The sequence below is a fragment of the Danio rerio genome, chromosome 17 (genome assembly GCF_052040795.2).
Source record: "Danio rerio strain M-AB ecotype USA chromosome 17, GRCz13ab, whole genome shotgun sequence".
Taxonomy (NCBI): Eukaryota; Metazoa; Chordata; class Actinopteri; order Cypriniformes; family Danionidae; genus Danio; species Danio rerio.
In genome coordinates, this window is record NC_141037.1 from 4,995,001 (window position 1) to 4,998,241 (window position 3,241).

Sequence of the window (3,241 nt, forward strand, 5' to 3'; positions counted from 1 at the left end):
AAAAAGGTGGAGCTCAAGCTCAAACTCCCCCTCGCTGGAGCTCAGCTCGCCCAAATGGCTCTGCAGCGAGCACCACTTGGGCGTATTTTTATTTCTGAGATTGCACATACGCACACACACACACGCACACACACACACACACACACACACACACAAACAAGTTCTTTTTGGAGTGAAATATGAAGAACAGGATTTGACTGAATAAAATTCATCCATTTCTGTCTTTTAATTGTTCCATATTTGCTGTAATGATGAACGCTTTGGTATTATTTGTTTGTTTGTGTTTCACATTCCCAAAAAACTGAATCCCTGCGTTTACAATCCTGCCTGTTTTCAGGACGAACACGGTAAACATGAAGAGTATTTTTGCACTATCGCACTCATCCACACATGATGCATAGTGTTCAATAGCACAAACTATTCCATAATCATTGTTACACACACACACACACACACACACACACACACACACACACACACACACACACACACACACACACACACACACACACACACACACAGTGTATCCGCTTGTAAAGTGGTGACAAGTTTGTGACGTATGTAATACTGTTTCCGGGTCCAAGCCGCCATTCATTTGAGTGGAGAAATCATTTGTTTATGATCACGTTTTATTCCTATCACACATTAGAGTTAATTTTATATAAAGTCGAATAAAGTATATAATTTTATATAAATAGTGTACACAACAATCTCTGGGCTTGCTGCATAACAAATACCAAAAATTTTACAATTTATAAAAAATTAATCACTTTCTGGCCATCGGATATTAGGCATGGACATATATACTGCGATCGTGATTTTCGAAAGCCTTAAATTGCTTTGTAAACGTTTATTATTACCATTTCATGAGTCTCCCCATTCAGTTGAATAGAGCGCTTGGACCCGGAAGCCGCTTCGCGTGACGTCACACTTAACAAGCGGATTATCAGAAGGAAACTCTGCGTATCAGGTCTCAGGATAAAGTATTTCTTAATGGTACAAAGATGTTGTTTTGTACAGTGTAGATTAGTAATGTATTCCCTGTAACCGCAAATGAAATACATGATTTGCCAACACAATCTCACCGCAATTCGTAACTTTTTGATTTAGTGGCTAATTCGTATGAATTCGTACGATCTAATTCCTCCAATTTTATTACGATTTGCTCATCCCCCAGTGATGGTTGGGTTTAGGGGTGGGGTTGGGTGCCACGCCTCCTTTTTAAAATCGTACAATTTCGTACGACTTAACTCGTACAAATTCGTACGAATAAGCCACTAAACTGGCGAAACGTAAAATACTTACGTTTTCTCGTGAGATCAGGCTGGATTTGCACAAATAAACTTTGACAATGTCTGTGGTATTAAAATTGGTGCAGTCTTTGGCTGACGGATGGACGGTCAAATGCCTTTAATTTTTGATACTATGGACAGACTGTTTGAAGCTCTGTAGCAAAATAAAGGACTTTTGTAAGTGGGAGAAAAACACCAGCACTGTCAGCGTGTGTGCGTTATTTATCATATATGCTGGACACTGGCTGTCAGTTTCACTATATCGTGTGACAGATTGTTAATATTGTTTGTTGTGTTGTCCATAACTGCTGGTTTCGTGTGTTCATTAAACAGATCGACTTGATTTCAAATGTTTTGCTCTCAGTTAATCGTGTCGGTCAGGAAGGGTCCAAATTTGTGTGTGTGTATGCATGTGTGTGTTTGTGCATGCATTGGTGTGTGTGTGGATTTGTGATTTAGAGTGTGTGAGTGCATGCAATTTTGTATGCATGTGCATTTGTTTGTGTATGCGAATATGTGTGTGTGCATGATGTTTGAGAATGTGAGTGTGCATCTTCGTGAATGTGTGTTTGTGCATGTGTGTGCATTAGTGTATTTGTTGATGTGTGTGTATATGCATGTATGTTTGAGAGTGTGCATATACATGAATGTGGGTGTGTGTGTGTGTGTGTGTGTGCATGTGTGAAATTTTGAATGCATGTGCATTTGTGTGTGTATATGTCTGTCTGTGTGTGTGTGTGTGTGTGCATGTATGTACGTGAATGTGTGTTTGTGCATGTGTGTGCAATTGTGTGTGTGTGTGGATGTGTGTTGCTTCGTGCATTATTGTTTGTGTGTGTGTGTTTGAGTGTGCATTTACTTGAATATGTGCTTGTACTTGAATGTGTGTGTGTGTGTGTGTGTGTGTGTGTGTAATTTTGTATGCATGTGCATTTGTGTGTGCATGCATGTGTATATGTCTGTGTGTGTGTGCATGCATTACGTGAATGCGTGTTTGTGCATGTGTTTCTGTGTGCATTAGTGTGTGTGTGTTTCGATTGTGTGCATGTACTTGAATGTGTGTGTGTTTGAGTGTGTGCTTATACTTGAATGTGTGGGTGTGTGTGTTTAAGTGTGTGCGCTTGTACCTGAATATGTGTGTGTGTGTGTGTGTGTGTGTGTGTCTGCAATTTTGTATTCATGTGCACTTTTGTGTGAGCTTGTGTGTGTAGGATATATGCATGGGTGTATATGTATGTCTATGTGTGTGCATGATGTTTGAGTGTGTGAGTGGTTGTGCATGTGTGTGCAATTGTGTGCGTGTATGCATATGTGTGTTTGTGCATGCAATAGTGTATGTGTGTGTGTGTGTGTGTGTGTGTGTGTGTGTGTGCGTGTGTGTGTGTGTGTGTGTGTGTGTGTGTGTGTGTGTGTGTGTGTGTGTGTGTGTGCGTGTATGCTTGTGTGTTTGAGAGTGAGTGTGCATGTACTTGAATGTGTGTGCAAGCAATTTTGTATGCATGTGCATTTGTGTGTTTACGTTTATGTATGTGTGTATATGTCTGCCTGTGTGTGTGTGTGTGTGTGTGTGTGTGTGTGTGTGTGTGTGCATGAGTGTGTTTGTGCGTGCATTAGTGTGTGTGTTGATGTGTGAACATGTATGTGCATTTGTGTCTGAGAATGTGAATGTGCATGTACTATAATGTGTGTGTGTGTGTGTGTGTGCAATTTTGTAAGCATGTGCGTTTATATGTGTATAGATGTGTGTGTGTGTACTTTTAAATGCATGTGTGTATGTCTGTCTCTGTGTGTGTACATAATGTTTGAGACTGTGAGTGTGCATGTACGTGAATGTGTGTGCAATTGTGTATACCTGTGTGCATATGCATTTGTGTGTGTTTATATGCATGTGTGTGTGTGTGTGCAGCTGTTATTGAGCTTCATTGTAAAGCGGTTATGTAAATCTGCAG